Here is a 20616-nt window from a genome sequence, read left to right on the forward strand (position 1 = left end):
TTTCAGGGCTGGGCCCTTCCTTGTGGGAGAAGGAGCCGGACGTTTGCCTTTTCGGCAAGAGGCTCTGCCGCGGCCGAGCGCCATGAGATGTTGCGTCTCTGGGAAAGCACAGATCCCCACTGCTGTTGTGCCTGTAGGTAGGGCGTCAAGGCACCGTGAAGAGCAGCAAGAGCTTTCAGGGCTGGGCCCTTCCTTGTGGGAGAAGGAGCCGGACGTTTGCCTTTTCGGCAAGAGGCTCTGCCGCGGCCGAGCGCCATGAGATCTTGCGTCTCTGGGAAAGCACAGATCCCCAGTGCTGTTGTGCCTGTAGATAGGGCGCCAAGGCACCGTGAAGAGCAGCAAGAGCTTTCAGGGCTGGGCCCCTTCCTTGTGGGAGAAGGAGCCGGAGGTTTGCCTTTTCGGCAAGAGGCTCTGTCGCGGCCGAGCGCCCTGAGATCTTGCGTCTCTGGGAAAGCACAGATCCCCAGTGCTGTTGTGCTTGTAGGTAGGGCGCCAAGGCACCGTGAAGAGCAGCAAGAGCTTTCAGGGCTGGGCCCTTCCTTGTGGGAGAAGGAGCCGGACGTTTGCCTTTTCGGCAAGAGGCTCTGCCGCGGCCGAGCGCCATGAGATCTTGCGTCTCTGGGAAAGCACAGATCCCCACTGCTGTTGTGCCTGTAGATAGGACGCCAAGGCACTGTGAAGAGCAGCAAGAGCTTTCAGGGCTGGGCCCTTCCTTGTGGGAGAAGGAGCCGGATGTTTGCCTTTTCGGCAAGAGGCTCTGCCGCGGCCGAGCGCCATGAGCTCTTGCGTCTCTGGGAAAGCACAGATCCCCACTGCTGTTGTGCCTGTAGGTAGGGCGCCAAGGGTAGGTGAAGAGCAGCAAGAGCTTTCAGGGCTGGGCCCTTCCTTGTGGGAGAAGGAGCCGGACGTTTGCCTTTTCGGCAAGAGGCTTTGCCGCGGCCGAGCGCCATGAGATGTTGCGTCTCTGGGAAAGCACAGATCCCCAGTGCTGTTGTGCCTGTAGATAGGGCACCAAGGCACCGTGAAGAGCAGCAAGAGCTTTCAGGGCTGGGCCCTTCCTTGTGGGAGAAGGAGCCGGACGTTTGCCTTTTCGGCAAGAGGCTGTGCCGCGGCCGAGCGCCATGAGATCTTGCGTCTCTGGGAAAGCACAGATCCCCACTGCTGTTGTGCCTGTAGATAGGGCGCCAAGGCACCGTGAAGAGCAGCAAGAGCTTTCAGGGCTGGGCCCTTCCTTGTGGGAGAAGGAGCCGGACGTTTGCCTTTTCGGCAAGAGGCTCTGTCGCGGCCGAGCGCCATGAAATCTTGCGTCTCTGGGAAAGCACAGATCCCCAGTGCTGTTGTGCCTGTAGGTAGGGCGCCAAGGCACCGTGAAGAGCAGCAAGAGCTTTCAGGGCTGGGCCCTTCCTTGTGGGAGAAGGAGCCGGACGTTTGCCTTTTCGGCAAGAGGCTCTGCCGCGGCCGAGCGCCATGAGATGTTGCGTCTCTGGGAAAGCACAGATCCCCACTGCTGTTGTGCCTGTAGGTAGGGCGCCAAGGCACCGTGAAGAGCAGCAAGAGCTTTCAGGGCTGGGCCCCTCCTTGTGGGAGAAGGAGCCGGACGTTTGCCTTTTCGGCAAGAGGCTCTGTCGCGGCCGAGCGCCATGAGATGTTGCGTCTCTGGGAAAGCACAGATCCCCAGTGCTGTTGTGCCTGTAGATAGGGCGCCAAGGCACCGTGAAGAGCAGCAAGAGCTTTCAGGGCTGGGCCCTTCCTTGTGGGAGAAGGAGCCGGACGTTTGCCTTTTCGGCAAGAGGCTCTGCCGCGGCTGAGCGCCATGAGATCTTGCGTCTCTGGGAAAGCACAGATCCCCACTGCTGTTGTGCCTGTAGATAGGGCGCCAAGGCACCGTGAAGAGCAGCAAGAGCTTTCAGGGCTGGGCCCTTCCTTGTGGGAGAAGGAGCCGGACGTTTGCCTTTTCGGCAAGAGGCTTTGCCGCGGCCGAGCGCCATGAGATGTTGCGTCTCTGGGAAAGCACAGATCCCCAGTGCTGTTGTGCCTGTAGATAGGGCGCCAAGGCACCGTGAAGAGCAGCAAGAGCTTTCAGGGCTGGGCCCTTCCTTGTGGGAGAAGGAGCCGGACGTTTGCCTTTTCGGCAAGAGGCTGTGCCGCGGCCGAGCGCCATGAGATCTTGCGTCTCTGGGAAAGCACAGATCCCCACTGCTGTTGTGCCTGTAGATAGGGCGCCAAGGCACCGTGAAGAGCAGCAAGAGCTTTCAGGGCTGGGCCCTTCCTTGTGGGAGAAGGAGCCGGACGTTTGCCTTTTCGGCAAGAGGCTCTGTCGCGGCCGAGCGCCATGAGATGTTGCGTCTCTGGGAAAGCACAGATCCCCACTGCTGTTGTGCCTGTAGATAGGGCGCCAAGGCACTGTGAAGAGCAGCAAGAGCTTTCAGGGCTGGGCCCTTCCTTGTGGGAGAAGGAGCCGGACGTTTGCCTTTTCGGCAAGAGGCTCTGTCGCGGCCGAGCGCCATGAGATGTTGCGTCTCTGGGAAAGCACAGATCCACACTGCTGTTGTGCCTGTAGGTAGGGCGCCAAGGCACCATGAAGAGCAGCAAGAGCTTTCAGGGCTGGGCCCTTCCTTGTGGGAGAAGGAGCCGGACGTTTGCCTTTTCGGCAAGAGGCTCTGCCGCGGTCCGAGCGCCATGAGATGTTGCGTCTCTGGGAAAGCACAGATCCCCACTGCTGTTGTGCCTGTAGATAGGGCGCCAAGGCACCGTGAAGAGCAGCAAGAGCTTTCAGGGCTGGGCCCTTCCTTGTGGGAGAAGGAGCCGGACGTTTGCCTTTTCGGCAAGAGGCTCTGCCGCGGCCGAGCGCCATGAGATCTTGCGTCTCTGGGAAAGCACAGATCCCCACTGCTGTTGTGCCTGTAGATAGGGCGCCAAGGCACCGTGAAGAGCAGCAAGAGCTTTCAGGGCTGGGCCCTTCCTTGTGGGAGAAGGAGACGGATGTTTGCCTTTTCGGCAAGAGGCTCTGCCGCGGCCGAGCGCCATGAGATGTTGCGTCTCTGGGAAAGCACAGATCCCCAGTGCTGTTGTGCCTGTAGGTAGGGCGCCAAGGGTAGGTGAAGAGCAGCAAGAGCTTTCAGGGCTGGGCCCTTCCTTGTGGGAGAAGGAGCCGGACGTTTGCCTTTTTGGCAAGAGGCTCTGCCGCGGCTGAGCGCCATGAGATCTTGCGTCTCTGGGAAAGCACAGATCCCCACTGCTGTTGTGCCTGTAGATAGGGCGCCAAGGCACCGTGAAGAGCAACAACAGCTTTCAGGGCTGGGCCCTTCCTTGTGGGAGAAGGAGCCGGACGTTTGCCTTTTCGGCAAGAGGCTCTGTCGCGGCCGAGCGCCATGAGATGTTGCGTCTCTGGGAAAGCACAGATCCACACTGCTGTTGTGCCTGTAGGTAGGGCGCCAAGGCACCATGAAGAGCAGCAAGAGCTTTCAGGGCTGGGCCCTTCCTTGTGGGAGAAGGAGCCGGACGTTTGCCTTTTCGGCAAGAGGCTCTGCCGCGGCCGAGCGCCATGAGATGTTGCGTCTCTGGGAAAGCACATATCCCCAGTGCTGTTGTGCCTGTAGGTAGGGCGCCAAGGCACCGTGGAGAGCAGCAAGAGCTTTCAGGGCTGGGCCCTTCCTTGTGGCAGAAGGAGCCGGACGTTTGCCTTTTCGGCAAGAGGCTCTGCCGCGGCCGAGCGCCATGAGATGTTGCGTCTCTGGGAAAGCACAGATCCCCACTGCTGTTGTGCCTGTAGATAGGGCGCCAAGGCACCGTGAAGAGCAGCAAGAGCTTTCAGGGCTGGGCCCTTCCTTGTGGGAGAAGGAGCCGGACGTTTGCCTTTTCAGCAAGAGGCTCTGCCGCGGCCGAGCGCCATGAGCTCTTGCGTCTCTGGGAAAGCACAGATCCCCACTGCTGTTGTGCCTGTAGGTAGGGCGCCAAGGCACCGTGAAGAGCAGCAAGAGCTTTCAGGACTGGGCCCTTCCTTGTGGGAGAAGGAGCCGGACGTTTGCCTTTTCGGCAAGTGTCTCTGCCGCGGCCGAGCGCCATGAGATGTTGCGTCTCTGGGAAAGCACAGATCCCCACTGCTGTTGTGCCTGTAGGTAGGGCGCCAAGGCACCGTGAAGAGCAGCAAGAGCTTTCAGGGCTGGGCCCTTCCTTGTGGGAGAAGGAGCCGGACGTTTGCCTTTTCGGCAAGAGGCTCTGCCGCGGCCGAGCGCCATGAGATGTTGCGTCTCTGGGAAAGCACAGATCCCCACTGCTGTTGTGCCTGTAGAAAGGGCGCCAAGGCACCGTGAAGAGCAGCAACAGCTTTCAGGGCTGGGCCCTTCCTTGTGGCAGAAGGAGCCGGACGTTTGCCTTTTCGGCAAGAGGCTCTGCCGCGGCCGAGCACCAAGAGATCTTGCGTCTCTGGGAAAGCACAGATCCCCACTGCTGTTGTGCCTGTAGATAGGGCACCAAGGCACCGTGAAGAGCAGCAAGAGCTTTCAGGGCTGGGCCCTTCCTTGTGGGAGAAGGAGCCGGACGTTTGCCTTTTCGGCAAGAGGCTCTGCCGCTGCCGAGCGCCATGAGATGTTGCGTCTCTGGGAAAGCACAGATCCCCACTGCTGTTGTGCCTGTAGGAAGGGCGCCAAGGGTAGGTGAAGAGCAGCAACAGCTTTCAGGGCTGGGCCCTTCCTTGTGGGAGAAGGAGCCGGACGTTTGCCTTTTCGGCAAGAGGCTCTGTCGCGGCCGAGCGCCATGAGATGTTGCGTCTCTGGGAAAGCACAGATCCCCACTGCTGTTGTGCCTGTAGATAGGGCGCCAAGGCACCGTGAAGAGCAGCAAGAGCTTTCAGGGCTGGGCCCTTCCTTGTGGGAGAAGGAGCCGGACGTTTGCCTTTTCGGCAAGAGGCTCTGCCGCGGCCGAGCGCCATGAGATGTTGCGTCTCTGGGAAAGCACAGATCCCCACTGCTGTTGTGCCTGTAGGTAGGGCGCCAAGGCACCGTGAAGAGCAGCAAGAGCTTTCAGGGCTGGGCCCTTCCTTGTGGGAGAAGGAGCCGGACGTTTGCCTTTTCGGCAAGAGGCTCTGCCGCGGCCGAGCGCCATGAGATCTTGCGTCTCTGGGAAAGCACAGATCCCCAGTGCTGTTGTGCCTGTAGATAGGGCGCCAAGGCACCGTGAAGAGCAACAACAGCTTTCAGGGCTGGGCCCTTCCTTGTGGGAGAAGGAGCCGGACGTTTGCCTTTTCGGCAAGAGGCTCTGTCGCGGCCGAGCGCCATGAGATGTTGCATCTCTGGGAAAGCACAGATCCCCACTGCTGTTGTGCCTGTAGGTAGGGCGCCAAGGCACCATGAAGAGCAGCAAGAGCTTTCAGGGCTGGGCCCTTCCTTGTGGGAGAAGGAGCCGGACGTTTGCCTTTTCGGCAAGAGGCTCTGCCGCGGCCGAGCGCCATGAGATGTTGCGTCTCTGGGAAAGCACAGATCCCCACTGCTGTTGTGCCTGTAGATAGGGCGCCAAGGCACCGTGAAGAGCAGCAAGAGCTTTCAGGGCTGGGCCCTTCCTTGTGGGAGAAGGAGCCGGACGTTTGCCTTTTCGGCAAGAGGCTCTGCCGCGGCCGAGCGCCATGAGATGTTGCGTCTCTGGGAAAGCACAGATCCCCACTGCTGTTGTGCCTGTAGGTAGGGCGCCAAGGCACCGTGAAGAGCAGCAAGAGCTTTCAGGGCTGGGCCCTTCCTTGTGGGAGAAGGAGCCGGACGTTTGCCTTTTCGGCAAGAGGCTCTGCCGCGGCCGAGCGCCATGAGATCTTGCGTCTCTGGGAAAGCACAGATCCCCAGTGCTGTTGTGCCTGTAGGTAGGGCGCCAAGGCACCGTGAAGAGCAGCAAGAGCTTTCAGGGCTGGGCCCTTCCTTGTGGGAGAAGGAGCCGGACGTTTGCCTTTTCGGCAAGAGGCTCTGCCGCTGCCGAGCGCCATGAGATGTTGCGTCTCTGGGAAAGCACAGATCCCCACTGCTGTTGTGCCTGTAGGAAGGGCGCCAAGGGTAGGTGAAGAGCAGCAACAGCTTTCAGGGCTGGGCCCTTCCTTGTGGGAGAAGGAGCCGGACGTTTGCCTTTTCGGCAAGAGGCTCTGCCGCGGCCGAGCGCCATGAGATGTTGCGTCTCTGGGAAAGCACAGATCCCCACTGCTGTTGTGCCTGTAGATAGGGCGCCAAGGCACCGTGAAGAGCAGCAAGAGCTTTCAGGGCTGGGCCCTTCCTTGTGGGAGAAGGAGCCGGACGTTTGCCTTTTCGGCAAGAGGCTCTGCCGCGGCCGAGCGCCATGAGATCTTGCGTCTCTGGGAAAGCACAGATCCCCACTGCTGTTGTGCCTGTAGGTAGGGCGCCAAGGCACCGTGAAGAGCAGCAAGAGCTTTCAGGGCTGGGCCCTTCCTTGTGGGAGAAGGAGCCGGACGTTTGCCTTTTCGGCAAGAGGCTCTGCCGCGGCCGAGCGCCATGAGATCTTGCGTCTCTGGGAAAGCACAGATCCCCAGTGCTGTTGTGCCTGTAGATAGGGCGCCAAGGCACCGTGAAGAGCAGCAAGAGCTTTCAGGGCTGGGCCCTTCCTTGTGGGAGAAGGAGCCGGAGGTTTGCCTTTTCGGCAAGAGGCTCTGTCGCGGGCCGAGCGCCCTGAGATCTTGCGTCTCTGGGAAAGCACAGATCCCCACTGCTGTTGTGCCTGTAGATAGGGCGCCAAGGCACCGTGAAGAGCAGCAAGAGCTTTCAGGGCTGGGCCCTTCCTTGTGGGAGAAGGAGCCGGACGTTTGCCTTTTCGGCAAGAGGCTCTGCCGCGGCCGAGCGCCATGAGATCTTGCGTCTCTGGGAAAGCACAGATCCCCACTGCTGTTGTGCCTGTAGGTAGGGCGCCAAGGGTAGGTGAAGAGCAGCAAGAGCTTTCAGGGCTGGGCCCTTCCTTGTGGGAGAAGGAGCCGGACGTTTGCCTTTTCGGCAAGAGGCTCTGCCGCGGCCGAGCGCCATGAGATCTTGCGTCTCTGGGAAAGCACAGATCCCCAGTGCTGTTGTGCCTGTAGGTAGGGCGCCAAGGCACCGTGAAGAGCAGCAAGAGCTTTCAGGGCTGGGCCCTTCCTTGTGGGAGAAGGAGCCGGACGTTTGCCTTTTCGGCAAGAGGCTCTGCCGCTGCCGAGCGCCATGAGATGTTGCGTCTCTGGGAAAGCACAGATCCCCACTGCTGTTGTGCCTGTAGGAAGGGCGCCAAGGGTAGGTGAAGAGCAGCAACAGCTTTCAGGGCTGGGCCCTTCCTTGTGGGAGAAGGAGCCGGACGTTTGCCTTTTCGGCAAGAGGCTCTGCCGCGGGCCGAGCGCCATGAGATGTTGCGTCTCTGGGAAAGCACAGATCCCCACTGCTGTTGTGCCTGTAGATAGGGCGCCAAGGCACCGTGAAGAGCAGCAAGAGCTTTCAGGGCTGGGCCCTTCCTTGTGGGAGAAGGAGCCGGACGTTTGCCTTTTCGGCAAGAGGCTCTGCCGCGGCCGAGCGCCATGAGATCTTGCGTCTCTGGGAAAGCACAGATCCCCACTGCTGTTGTGCCTGTAGGTAGGGCGCCAAGGCACCGTGAAGAGCAGCAAGAGCTTTCAGGGCTGGGCCCTTCCTTGTGGGAGAAGGAGCCGGACGTTTGCCTTTTCGGCAAGAGGCTCTGCCGCGGCCGAGCGCCATGAGATGTTGCGTCTCTGGGAAAGCACAGATCCCCAGTGCTGTTGTGCCTGTAGATAGGGCGCCAAGGCACCGTGAAGAGCAGCAAGAGCTTTCAGGGCTGGGCCCTTCCTTGTGGGAGAAGGAGCCGGAGGTTTGCCTTTTCGGCAAGAGGCTCTGTCGCGGCCGAGCGCCCTGAGATCTTGCGTCTCTGGGAAAGCACAGATCCCCACTGCTGTTGTGCCTGTAGATAGGGCGCCAAGGCACCGTGAAGAGCAGCAAGAGCTTTCAGGGCTGGGCCCTTCCTTGTGGGAGAAGGAGCCGGACGTTTGCCTTTTCGGCAAGAGGCTCTGCCGCGGCCGAGCGCCATGAGATCTTGCGTCTCTGGGAAAGCACAGATCCCCACTGCTGTTGTGCCTGTAGGTAGGGCGCCAAGGGTAGGTGAAGAGCAGCAAGAGCTTTCAGGGCTGGGCCCTTCCTTGTGGGAGAAGGAGCCGGACGTTTGCCTTTTCGGCAAGAGGCTCTGCCGCGGCCGAGCGCCATGAGATGTTGCGTCTCTGGGAAAGCACAGATCCCCAGTGCTGTTGTGCCTGTAGATAGGGCACCAAGGCACCGTGAAGAGCAGCAAGAGCTTTCAGGGCTGGGCCCTTCCTTGTGGGAGAAGGAGCCGGACGTTTGCCTTTTCGGCAAGAGGCTGTGCCGCGGCCGAGCGCCATGAGATCTTGCGTCTCTGGGAAAGCACAGATCCCCACTGCTGTTGTGCCTGTAGATAGGGCGCCAAGGCACCGTGAAGAGCAGCAAGAGCTTTCAGGGCTGGGCCCTTCCTTGTGGGAGAAGGAGCCGGACGTTTGCCTTTTCGGCAAGAGGCTCTGTCGCGGCCGAGCGCCATGAAATCTTGCGTCTCTGGGAAAGCACAGATCCCCAGTGCTGTTGTGCCTGTAGGTAGGGCGCCAAGGCACCGTGAAGAGCAGCAAGAGCTTTCAGGGCTGGGCCCTTCCTTGTGGGAGAAGGAGCCGGACGTTTGCCTTTTCGGCAAGAGGCTCTGCCGCGGCCGAGCGCCATGAGATGTTGCGTCTCTGGGAAAGCACAGATCCCCACTGCTGTTGTGCCTGTAGGTAGGGCGCCAAGGCACCATGAAGAGCAGCAAGAGCTTTCAGGGCTGGGCCCCTCCTTGTGGGAGAAGGAGCCGGACGTTTGCCTTTTCGGCAAGAGGCTCTGTCGCGGCCGAGCGCCATGAGATGTTGCGTCTCTGGGAAAGCACAGATCCCCAGTGCTGTTGTGCCTGTAGATAGGGCGCCAAGGCACCGTGAAGAGCAGCAAGAGCTTTCAGGGCTGGGCCCTTCCTTGTGGGAGAAGGAGCCGGACGTTTGCCTTTTCGGCAAGAGGCTCTGCCGCGGCTGAGCGTCATGAGATGTTGCGTCTCTGGGAAAGCACAGATCCCCACTGCTGTTGTGCCTGTAGATAGGGCTCCAAGGCACCGTGAAGAGCAGCAAGAGCTTTCAGGGCTGGGCCCTTCCTTGTGGGAGAAGGAGCCGGACGTTTGCCTTTTCGGCAAGAGGCTTTGCCGCGGCCGAGCGCCATGAGATGTTGCGTCTCTGGGAAAGCACAGATCCCCAGTGCTGTTGTGCCTGTAGATAGGGCGCCAAGGCACCGTGAAGAGCAGCAAGAGCTTTCAGGGCTGGGCCCTTCCTTGTGGGAGAAGGAGCCGGACGTTTGCCTTTTCGGCAAGAGGCTGTGCCGCGGCCGAGCGCCATGAGATCTTGCGTCTCTGGGAAAGCACAGATCCCCACTGCTGTTGTGCCTGTAGATAGGGCGCCAAGGCACCGTGAAGAGCAGCAAGAGCTTTCAGGGCTGGGCCCTTCCTTGTGGGAGAAGGAGCCGGACGTTTGCCTTTTCGGCAAGAGGCTCTGCCGCGGCCGAGCGCCATGAGATGTTGCGTCTCTGGGAAAGCACAGATCCCCACTGCTGTTGTGCCTGTAGATAGGGCGCCAAGGCACTGTGAAGAGCAGCAAGAGCTTTCAGGGCTGGGCCCTTCCTTGTGGGAGAAGGAGCCGGACGTTTGCCTTTTCGGCAAGAGGCTCTGTCGCGGCCGAGCGCCATGAGATGTTGCGTCTCTGGGAAAGCACAGATCCACACTGCTGTTGTGCCTGTAGGTAGGGCGCCAAGGCACCATGAAGAGCAGCAAGAGCTTTCAGGGCTGGGCCCTTCCTTGTGGGAGAAGGAGCCGGACGTTTGCCTTTTCGGCAAGAGGCTCTGCCGCGGCCGAGCGCCATGAGATGTTGCGTCTCTGGGAAAGCACAGATCCCCACTGCTGTTGTGCCTGTAGGTAGGGCGCCAAGGCACCGTGAAGAGCAGCAAGAGCTTTCAGGGCTGGGCCCTTCCTTGTGGCAGAAGGAGCCGGACGTTTGCCTTTTCGGCAAGAGGCTCTGCCGCGGCCGAGCGCCATGAGATGTTGCGTCTCTGGGAAAGCACAGATCCCCACTGCTGTTGTGCCTGTAGATAGGGCGCCAAGGCACCGTGAAGAGCAGCAAGAGCTTTCAGGGCTGGGCCCTTCCTTGTGGGAGAAGGAGCCGGACGTTTGCCTTTTCGGCAAGAGGCTCTGCCGCGGCCGAGCGCCATGAGATGTTGCGTCTCTGGGAAAGCACAGATCCCCACTGCTGTTGTGCCTGTAGATAGGGCGCCAAGGCACCGTGAAGAGCAGCAAGAGCTTTCAGGGCTGGGCCCTTCCTTGTGGGAGAAGGAGCCGGACGTTTGCCTTTTCGGCAAGAGGCTCTGCCGCGGCCGAGCGCCATGAGATCTTGCGTCTCTGGGAAAGCACAGATCCCCACTGCTGTTGTGCCTGTAGATAGGGCGCCAAGGCACCGTGAAGAGCAGCAAGAGCTTTCAGGGCTGGGCCCTTCCTTGTGGGAGAAGGAGACGGATGTTTGCCTTTTCGGCAAGAGGCTCTGCCGCGGCCGAGCGCCATGAGATGTTGCGTCTCTGGGAAAGCACAGATCCCCAGTGCTGTTGTGCCTGTAGGTAGGGCGCCAAGGGTAGGTGAAGAGCAGCAAGAGCTTTCAGGGCTGGGCCCTTCCTTGTGGGAGAAGGAGCCGGACGTTTGCCTTTTTGGCAAGAGGCTCTGCCGCGGCTGAGCGCCATGAGATCTTGCGTCTCTGGGAAAGCACAGATCCCCACTGCTGTTGTGCCTGTAGATAGGGCGCCAAGGCACCGTGAAGAGCAACAACAGCTTTCAGGGCTGGGCCCTTCCTTGTGGGAGAAGGAGCCGGACGTTTGCCTTTTCGGCAAGAGGCTCTGTCGCGGCCGAGCGCCATGAGATGTTGCGTCTCTGGGAAAGCACAGATCCACACTGCTGTTGTGCCTGTAGGTAGGGCGCCAAGGCACCATGAAGAGCAGCAAGAGCTTTCAGGGCTGGGCCCTTCCTTGTGGGAGAAGGAGCCGGACGTTTGCCTTTTCGGCAAGAGGCTCTGCCGCGGCCGAGCGCCATGAGATGTTGCGTCTCTGGGAAAGCACAGATCCCCAGTGCTGTTGTGCCTGTAGGTAGGGCGCCAAGGCACCGTGGAGAGCAGCAAGAGCTTTCAGGGCTGGGCCCTTCCTTGTGGCAGAAGGAGCCGGACGTTTGCCTTTTCGGCAAGAGGCTCTGCCGCGGCCGAGCGCCATGAGATGTTGCGTCTCTGGGAAAGCACAGATCCCCACTGCTGTTGTGCCTGTAGATAGGGCGCCAAGGCACCGTGAAGAGCAGCAAGAGCTTTCAGGGCTGGGCCCTTCCTTGTGGGAGAAGGAGCCGGACGTTTGCCTTTTCGGCAAGAGGCTCTGCCGCGGCCGAGCGCCATGAGATGTTGCGTCTCTGGGAAAGCACAGATCCCCACTGCTGTTGTGCCTGTAGATAGGGCTCCAAGGCACCGTGAAGAGCAGCAAAAGCTTTCAGGGCTGAGCCCTTCCTTGTGGAAGAAGGAGCCGGACGTTTGCCTTTTCGGCAAGAGGCTCTGCTGCTGCCGAGCGCCATGAGCTCTTGCGTCTCTGGGAAAGCACAGATCCCCAGTGCTGTTGTGCCTGTAGATAGGGCGCCAAGGCACCGTGAAGAGCAGCAAGAGCTTTCAGGGCTGGGCCCTTCCTTGTGGGAGAAGGAGCCGGACGTTTGCCTTTTCAGCAAGAGGCTCTGCCGCGGCCGAGCGCCATGAGCTCTTGCGTCTCTGGGAAAGCACAGATCCCCACTGCTGTTGTGCCTGTAGGTAGGGCGCCAAGGCACCGTGAAGAGCAGCAAGAGCTTTCAGGACTGGGCCCTTCCTTGTGGGAGAAGGAGCCGGACGTTTGCCTTTTCGGCAAGTGTCTCTGCCGCGGCCGAGCGCCATGAGATGTTGCGTCTCTGGGAAAGCACAGATCCCCACTGCTGTTGTGCCTGTAGGTAGGGCGCCAAGGCACTGTGAAGAGCAGCAAGAGCTTTCAGGGCTGGGCCCTTCCTTGTGGCAGAAGGAGCCGGACGTTTGCCTTTTCGGCAAGAGGCTCTGCCGCGGCCGAGCGCCATGAGATGTTGCGTCTCTGGGAAAGCACAGATCCCCACTGCTGTTGTGCCTGTAGAAAGGGCGCCAAGGCACCGTGAAGAGCAGCAACAGCTTTCAGGGCTGGGCCCTTCCTTGTGGCAGAAGGAGCCGGACGTTTGCCTTTTCGGCAAGAGGCTCTGCCGCGGCCGAGCACCAAGAGATCTTGCGTCTCTGGGAAAGCACAGATCCCCACTGCTGTTGTGCCTGTAGATAGGGCACCAAGGCACCGTGAAGAGCAGCAAGAGCTTTCAGGGCTGGGCCCTTCCTTGTGGGAGAAGGAGCCGGACGTTTGCCTTTTCGGCAAGAGGCTCTGCCGCTGCCGAGCGCCATGAGATGTTGCGTCTCTGGGAAAGCACAGATCCCCACTGCTGTTGTGCCTGTAGGAAGGGCGCCAAGGGTAGGTGAAGAGCAGCAACAGCTTTCAGGGCTGGGCCCTTCCTTGTGGGAGAAGGAGCCGGACGTTTGCCTTTTCGGCAAGAGGCTCTGTCGCGGCCGAGCGCCATGAGATGTTGCGTCTCTGGGAAAGCACAGATCCCCACTGCTGTTGTGCCTGTAGATAGGGCGCCAAGGCACCGTGAAGAGCAGCAAGAGCTTTCAGGGCTGGGCCCTTCCTTGTGGGAGAAGGAGCCGGACGTTTGCCTTTTCGGCAAGAGGCTCTGCCGCGGCCGAGCGCCATGAGATGTTGCGTCTCTGGGAAAGCACAGATCCCCACTGCTGTTGTGCCTGTAGGTAGGGCGCCAAGGCACCGTGAAGAGCAGCAAGAGCTTTCAGGGCTGGGCCCTTCCTTGTGGGAGAAGGAGCCGGACGTTTGCCTTTTCGGCAAGAGGCTCTGCCGCGGCCGAGCGCCATGAGATCTTGCGTCTCTGGGAAAGCACAGATCCCCACTGCTGTTGTGCCTGTAGATAGGGCGCCAAGGCACCGTGAAGAGCAACAACAGCTTTCAGGGCTGGGCCCTTCCTTGTGGGAGAAGGAGCCGGACGTTTGCCTTTTCGGCAAGAGGCTCTGTCGCGGCCGAGCGCCATGAGATGTTGCATCTCTGGGAAAGCACAGATCCCCACTGCTGTTGTGCCTGTAGGTAGGGCGCCAAGGCACCATGAAGAGCAGCAAGAGCTTTCAGGGCTGGGCCCTTCCTTGTGGGAGAAGGAGCCGGACGTTTGCCTTTTCGGCAAGAGGCTCTGCCGCGGCCGAGCGCCATGAGATGTTGCGTCTCTGGGAAAGCACAGATCCCCACTGCTGTTGTGCCTGTAGATAGGGCGCCAAGGCACCGTGAAGAGCAGCAAGAGCTTTCAGGGCTGGGCCCTTCCTTGTGGCAGAAGGAGCCGGACGTTTGCCTTTTCGGCAAGAGGCTCTGCCGCGGCCGAGCGCCATGAGATCTTGTGTATCTGGGAAAGCACAGATCCCCACTGCTGTTGTGCCTGTATGTAGGGCGCCAAGGGTAGGTGAAGAGCAGCAAGAGCTTTCAGGGCTGGGCCCTTCCTTGTGGGAGAAGGAGCCGGACGTTTGCCTTTTCGGCAAGAGGCTCTGCCGCGGCCGAGCGCCATGAGATCTTGCTTCTCTGGGAAAGCACAGATCCCCAGTGCTGTTGTGCCTGTAGATAGGGCGCCAAGGCACCGTGAAGAGCAGCAAGAGCTTTCAGGGCTGGGCCCTTCCTTGTGGGAGAATGAGCCGGACATTTGCCTTTTCGGCAAGAGGCTATGCCGCGGCCGAGCGCCATGAGATGTTGCGTCTCTGGGAAAGCACAGATCCCCACTGCTGTTGTGCCTGTAGATAGGGCACCAAGGCACCGTGAAGAGCAGCAAGAGCTTTCAGGGCTGGGCCCTTCCTTGTGGGAGAAGGAGCCAGACGTTTGCCTTTTCGGCAAGAGGCTCTGCCGTGGCCGAACGCCAATAGATGTTGCGTCTCTGGGAAAGCACAGATCCCCAGTGCTGTTGTGCCTGTAGATAGGGCACCAAGGCACCGAGAAGAGCAGCAAGAGCTTTCAGGGCTGGGCCCTTCCTTGTGGGAGAAGGAGCCGGAGGTTTGCCTTTTCGGCAAGAGGCTGTGCCGCGGCCGAGCGCCATGAGATCTTGCGTCTCTGGGAAAGCACAGATCCCCACTGCTGTTGTGCCTGTAGATAGGGCGCCAAGGCACCGTGAAGAGCAGCAAGAGCTTTCAGGGCTGGGCCCTTCCTTGTGGGAGAAGGAGCCGCAGGTTTTCCTTTTCGGCAAGAGGCTCTGTCGCGGCCGAGCGCCATGAGATGTTGCGTCTCTGGGAAAGCACAGATCCCCAGTGCTGTTGTGCCTGTAGGTAGGGCGCCAAGGCACTGTGAAGAGCAGCAAGAGCTTTCAGGGCTGGGCCCTTCCTTGTGGGAGAATGAGCCGGACGTTTGCCTTTTCGACAAGAGGCTCTGCCGCGGCCGAGCGCCATGAGATGTTGCATCTCTGGGAAAGCACAGATCCCCACTGCTGTTGTGCCTGTAGATAGGGCGCCAAGGCACTGTGAAGAGCAGCAAGAGCTTTCAGGGCTGGGCCCTTCCTTGTGGGAGAAGGAGCCGGATGTTTGCCTTTTCGGCAAGAGGCTCTGCCGCGGCCGAGCGCCATGAGATTTTGCGTCTCTGGGAAAGCACAGATCCCCACTGCTGTTGTGCCTGTAGATAGGGCGCCAAGGCACTGTGAAGAGCAGCAAGAGCTTTCAGGGCTGGGCCCTTCCTTGTGGCAGAAGGAGCCGGACGTTTGCCTTTTCGGCAAGAGGCTCTGCCGCGGCCGAGCGCCATGAGATCTTGCGTCTCTGGGAAAGCACAGATCCCCACTGCTGTTGTGCCTGTAGATAGGGCGCCAAGGCACCGTGAAGAGCAGCAAGAGCTTTCAGGGCTGGGCCCTTCCTTGTGGGAGAAAGAGCCGGACGTTTGCCTTTTCGGCAAGAGGCTCTGCCGCGGCCGAGCGCCATGAGATGTTGCGTCTCTGGGAAAGCACAGATCCCCACTGCTGTTGTGCCTGTAGGTAGGGCGCCAAGGCACCATGAAGAGCAGCAAGAGCTTTCAGGGCTGGGCCCTTCCTTGTGGGAGAAGGAGCCGGACGTTTGCCTTTTCGGCAAGAGGCTCTTTTGCGGGCGAGCGCCATGAGATGTTGCGTCTCTGGGAAAGCACAGATCCCCACTGCTGTTGTGCCTGTAGGTAGGGCGCCAAGGCACCATGAAGAGCAGCAAGAGCTTTCAGGGCTGGGCCCTTCCTTGTGGCAGAAGGAGCCGGACGTTTTCCTTTTCGGCAAGAGGCTCTGCCGCGGCCGAGCGCCATGAGCTCTTGCGTCTCTGGGAAAGCACAGATCCCCAGTGCTGTTGTGCCTGTAGATAGGGCGCCAAGGCACCGTGAAGAGCAGCAAGAGCTTTCAGGGCTGGGCCCTTCCTTGTGGGAGAAGGAGCCGGACGTTTGCCTTTTCGGCAAGAGGCTCTGCCGCGGGCCGAGCGCCATGAGCTCTTGCGTCTCTGGGAAAGCACAGATCCCCACTGCTGTTGTGCCTGTAGATAGGGCTCCAAGGCACCGTGAAGAGCAGCAACAGCTTTCAGGGCTGAGCCCTTCCTTGTGGGAGAAGGAGCCGGACGTTTGCCTTTTCGGCAAGAGGCTCTGCCGCGGCCGAGCGCCATGAGATGTTGCGTCTCTGGGAAAGCACAGATCCCCACTGCTGTTGTGCCTGTAGATAGGGCACCAAGGCACCGTGAAGAGCAGCAAGAGCTTTCAGGGCTGGGCCCTTCCTTGTGGGAGAAGGAGCCGGACGTTTGCCTTTTCGGCAAGAGGCTCTGCCGCGGCCGAGCGCCATGAGATGTTGCGTCTCTGGGAAAGCACAGATCCCCAGTGCTGTTGTGCCTGTAGATAGGGCGCCAAGGCACCGTGAAGAGCAGCAAGAGCTTTCAGGGCTGGGCCCTTCCTTGTGGGAGAAGGAGCCGGACGTTTGCCTTTTCGGCAAGAGGCTCTGCCGCGGCCGAGCGCCATGAGCTCTTGCGTCTCTGGGAAAGCACAGATCCCCAGTGCTGTTGTGCCTGTAGGTAGGGCTCCAAGGCACCGTGAAGAGCAGCAAGAGCTTTCAGGGCTGGGCCCTTCCTTGTGGGAGAAGGAGCCGGACGTTTGCCTTTTCGGCAAGAGGCTCTGCCGCGGCCGAGCGCCATGAGATCTTGCGTCTCTGGGAAAGCACAGATCCCCACTGCTGTTGTGCCTGTAGGTAGGGCGCCAAGGCACCGTGAAGAGCAGCAAGAGCTTTCAGGGCTGGGCCCTTCCTTGTGGGAGAAGGAGCCGGACGTTTGCCTTTTCGGCAAGAGGCTCTGCCGCGGCCGAGCGCCATGAGATGTTGCGTCTCTGGGAAAGCACAGATCCCCACTGCTGTTGTGCCTGTAGAAAGGGCGCCAAGGCACCGTGAAGAGCAGCAACAGCTTTCAGGGCTGGGCCCTTCCTTGTGGGAGAAGGAGCCGGACGTTTGCCTTTTCGGCAAGAGGCTCTGCCGCGGCCGAGCGCCATGAGATCTTGCGTCTCTGGGAAAGCACAGATCCCCACTGCTGTTGTGCCTGTAGATAGGGCGCCAAGGCACCATGAAGAGCAGCAAGAGCTTTCAGGGCTGGGCCCTTCCTTGTGGGAGAAGGAGCCGGACGTTTGCCTTTTCGGCAAGAGGCTCTGCCGCGGCCGAGCGCCATGAGATGTTGCGTCTCTGGGAAAGCACAGATCCCCACTGCTGTTGTGCCTGTAGATAGGGCTCCAAGGCACCGTGAAGAGCAGCAACAGCTTTCGGGGCTGAGCCCTTCCTTGTGGGAGAAGGAGCCGGACGTTTGCCTTTTCGGCAAGAGGCTCTGCCGCGGCCGAGCGCCATGAGATGTTGCGTCTCTGGGAAAGCACAGATCCCCACTGCTGTTGTGCCTGTAGGTAGGGCGCCAAGGCACCGTGAAGAGCAGCAAGAGCTTTCAGGGCTGGGCCCTTCCTTGTGGGAGAAGGAGCCGGACGTTTGCCTTTTCGGCAAGAGGCTCTGCCGCGGCCGAGCGCCATGAGATGTTGCGTCTCTGGGAAAGCACAGATCCCCACTGCTGTTGTGCCTGTAGGTAGGGCGCCAAGGCACCGTGAAGAGCAGCAAGAGCTTTCAGGGCTGGGCCCTTCCTTGTGGGAGAAGGAGCCGGACGTTTGCCTTTTCGGCAAGAGGCTCTGCCGCGGCCGAGCGCCATTAGATGTTGCGTCTCTGGGAAAGCACAGATCCCCAGTGCTGTTGTGCCTGTAGATAGGGCGCCAAGGCACCGTGAAGAGCAGCAAGAGCTTTCAGGGCTGGGCCCTTCCTTGTGGGAGAAGGAGCCGGACGTTTGCCTTTTCGGCAAGAGGCTCTGCCGCGGCCGAGCGCCATGAGATGTTGCGTCTCTGGGAAAGCACAGATCCCCACTGCTGTTGTGCCTGTAGATAGGGCTCCAAGGCACCGTGAAGAGCAGCAAGAGCTTTAAGGGCTGAGCCCTTCCTTGTGGGAGAAGGAGCCGGACGTTTGCCTTTTCGGCAAGAGGCTCTGCCGCGGCCGAGCGCCATGAGCTCTTGCGTCTCTGGGAAAGCACAGATCCCCAGTGCTGTTGTGCCTGTAGATAGGGCGCCAAGGCACCGTGAAGAGCAGCAAGAGCTTTCAGGGCTGGGCCCTTCCTTGTGGGAGAAGGAGCCGGACGTTTGCCTTTTCGGCAAGAGGCTCTGCCGCGGCCGAGCGCCATGAGATGTTGCGTCACTGGGAAAGCACAGATCCCCAGTGCTGTTGAGCCTGTAGGTAGGGCGCCAAGGCACCGTGAAGAGCAGCAAGAGCTTTCAGGGCTGGGCCCTTCCTTGTGGGAGAAGGAGCCGGACGTTTGCCTTTTCGGCAAGAGGCTCTGCCGCGGCCGAGTGCCATGAGCTCTTGCGTCTCTGGGAAAGCACAGATCCCCAGTGCTGTTGTGCCTGTAGATAGGGCGCCAAGGCACCGTGAAGAGCAGCAAGAGCTTTCAGGGCTGGGCCCTTCCTTGTGGGAGAAGGAGCCGGACGTTTGCCTTTTCGGCAAGAGGCTCTGCCGCGGCCGAGCGCCATGAGATGTTGCGTCTCTGGGAAAGCACAGATCCCCACTGCTGTTGTGCCTGTAGGTAGGGCGCCAAGGCACCGTGAAGAGCAGCAAGAGCTTTCAGGGCTGGGCCCTTCCTTGTGGGAGAAGGAGCCGGACGTTTGCCTTTTCGGCAAGAGGCTCTGCCGCGGCCGAGCGCCATGAGATGTTGCGTCTCTGGGAAAGCACAGATCCCCACTGCTGTTGTGCCTGTAGATAGGGCGCCAAGGCACCGTGAAGAGCAGCAAGAGCTTTCAGGGCTGGGCCCTTCCTTGTGGGAGAAGGAGCCGGACGTTTGCCTTTTCGGCAAGAGGCTCTGCCGCGGCCGAGCGCCATGAGATGTTGCGTCTCTGGGAAAGCACAGATCCCCACTGCTGTTGTGCCTGTAGATAGGGCTCCAAGGCACCGTGAAGAGCAGCAACAGCTTTCAGGGCTGAGCCCTTCCTTGTGGGAGAAGGAGCCGGACGTTTGCCTTTTCGGCAAGAGGCTCTGCCGCGGCCGAGCGCCATGAGCTCTTGCGTCTCTGGGAAAGCACAGATCCCCACTGCTGTTGTGCCTGTAGGTAGGGCGCCAAGGCACCGTGAAGAGCAGCAAGAGCTTTCAGGGCTGGGCCCTTCCTTGTGGGAGAAGGAGCCGGACGTTTGCCTTTTCGGCAAGAGGCTCTGCCGCGGCCGAGCGCCATGAGATGTTGCGTCTCTGGGAAAGCACAGATCCCCAGTGCTGTTGTGCCTGTAGGTAGGGCTCCAAGGCACCGTGAAGAGCAGCAAGAGCTTTCAGGGCTGGGCCCTTCCTTGTGGGAGAAGGAGCCGGACGTTTGCCTTTTCGGCAAGAGGCTCTGCCGCGGCCGAGCGCCATGAGATCTTGCGTCTCTGGGAAAGCACAGATCCCCACTGCTGTTGTGCCTGTAGGTAGGGCGCCAAGGCACCGTGAAGAGCAGCAAGAGCTTTCAGGGCTGGGCCCTTCCTTGTGGGAGAAGGAGCCGGACGTTTGCCTTTTCGGCAAGAGGCTCTGCCGCGGCCGAGCGCCATGAGATGTTGCGTCTCTGGGAAAGCACAGATCCCCACTGCTGTTGTGCCTGTAGAAAGGGCGCCAAGGCACCGTGAAGAGCAGCAAGAGCTTTCAGGGCTGGGCCCTTCCTTGTGGGAGAAGGAGCCGGACGTTTGCCTTTTCGGCAAGAGGCTCTGCCGCGGCCGAGCGCCATGAGATCTTGCGTCTCTGGGAAAGCACAGATCCCCACTGCTGTTGTGCCTGTAGATAGGGCGCCAAGGCACCATGAAGAGCAGCAAGAGCTTTCAGGGCTGGGCCCTTCCTTGTGGGAGAAGGAGCCGGACGTTTGCCTTTTCGGCAAGAGGCTCTGCCGCGGCCGAGCGCCATGAGATGTTGCGTCTCTGGGAAAGCACAGATCCCCACTGCTGTTGTGCCTGTAGATAGGGCTCCAAGGCACCGTGAAGAGCAGCAACAGCTTTCGGGGCTGAGCCCTTCCTTGTGGGAGAAGGAGCCGGACGTTTGCCTTTTCGGCAAGAGGCTCTGCCGCGGCCGAGCGCCATGAGATGTTGCGTCTCTGGGAAAGCACAGATCCCCAGTGCTGTTGTGCCTGTAGGTAGGGCGCCAAGGCACCGTGAAGAGCAGCAAGAGCTTTCAGGGCTGGGCCCTTCCTTGTGGGAGAAGGAGCCGGACGTTTGCCTTTTCGGCAAGAGGCTCTGCCGCGGCCGAGCGCCATGAGATGTTGCGTCTCTGGGAAAGCACAGATCCCCACTGCTGTTGTGCCTGTAGGTAGGGCGCCAAGGCACCGTGAAGAGCAGCAAGAGCTTTCAGGGCTGGGCCCTTCCTTGTGGGAGAAGGAGCCGGACGTTTGCCTTTTCGGCAAGAGGCTCTGCCGCGGCCGAGCGCCATTAGATGTTGCGTCTCTGGGAAAGCACAGATCCCCAGTGCTGTTGTGCCTGTAGATAGGGCGCCAAGGCACCGTGAAGAGCAGCAAGAGCTTTCAGGGCTGGGCCCTTCCTTGTGGGAGAAGGAGCCGGACGTTTGCCTTTTCGGCAAGAGGCTCTGCCGCGGCCGAGCGCCATGAGATGTTGCGTCTCTGGGAAAGCACAGATCCCCACTGCTGTTGTGCCTGTAGATAGGGCTCCAAGGCACCGTGAAGAGCAGCAAGAGCTTTAAGGGCTGAGCCCTTCCTTGTGGGAGAAGGAGCCGGACGTTTGCCTTTTCGGCAAGAGGCTCTGCCGCGGCCGAGCGCCATGAGCTCTTGCGTCTCTGGGAAAGCACAGATCCCCAGTGCTGTTGTGCCTGTAGATAGGGCGCCAAGGCACCGTGAAGAGCAGCAACAGCTTTCAGGGCTGGGCCCTTCCTTGT

The sequence above is a fragment of the Harpia harpyja genome, chromosome 20 (genome assembly GCF_026419915.1).
Source record: "Harpia harpyja isolate bHarHar1 chromosome 20, bHarHar1 primary haplotype, whole genome shotgun sequence".
Taxonomy (NCBI): Eukaryota; Metazoa; Chordata; class Aves; order Accipitriformes; family Accipitridae; genus Harpia; species Harpia harpyja.